Raw genomic sequence first — 321 nt, 5'->3', positions numbered from 1 at the left:
TTTTTCAAAAGGAAAAAGAATATCAGTGAGTGGCTAAGGCTTAAATATACTTTTTTAACCCCTAACTCATTTAAGAGTCAAACTCAAATGACTAGTTGAATAAAGAGACTAAAATCACTTGATTATGCCTATAAAGACAATGTACTTTAAGACTCATGATAGTTTATTTTACATATTACAACATAACTAATAAAGCATTAATAAAAACAATTTAAATATTTGAGATTATACTTGACATTTAACATTCTTAATATTCATAAAATGTAATATATCATATGCAGTTTTTAATTGTCAAAAGTATATTAATTAATGTCAATTAGT

This window comes from Citrus clementina, unplaced genomic scaffold (genome assembly GCF_000493195.1).
Source record: "Citrus clementina cultivar Clemenules unplaced genomic scaffold, Citrus_clementina_v1.0 scaffold_9, whole genome shotgun sequence".
Taxonomy (NCBI): Eukaryota; Viridiplantae; Streptophyta; class Magnoliopsida; order Sapindales; family Rutaceae; genus Citrus; species Citrus x clementina.
Note: the sequence above shows the minus strand (reverse complement) of the source record.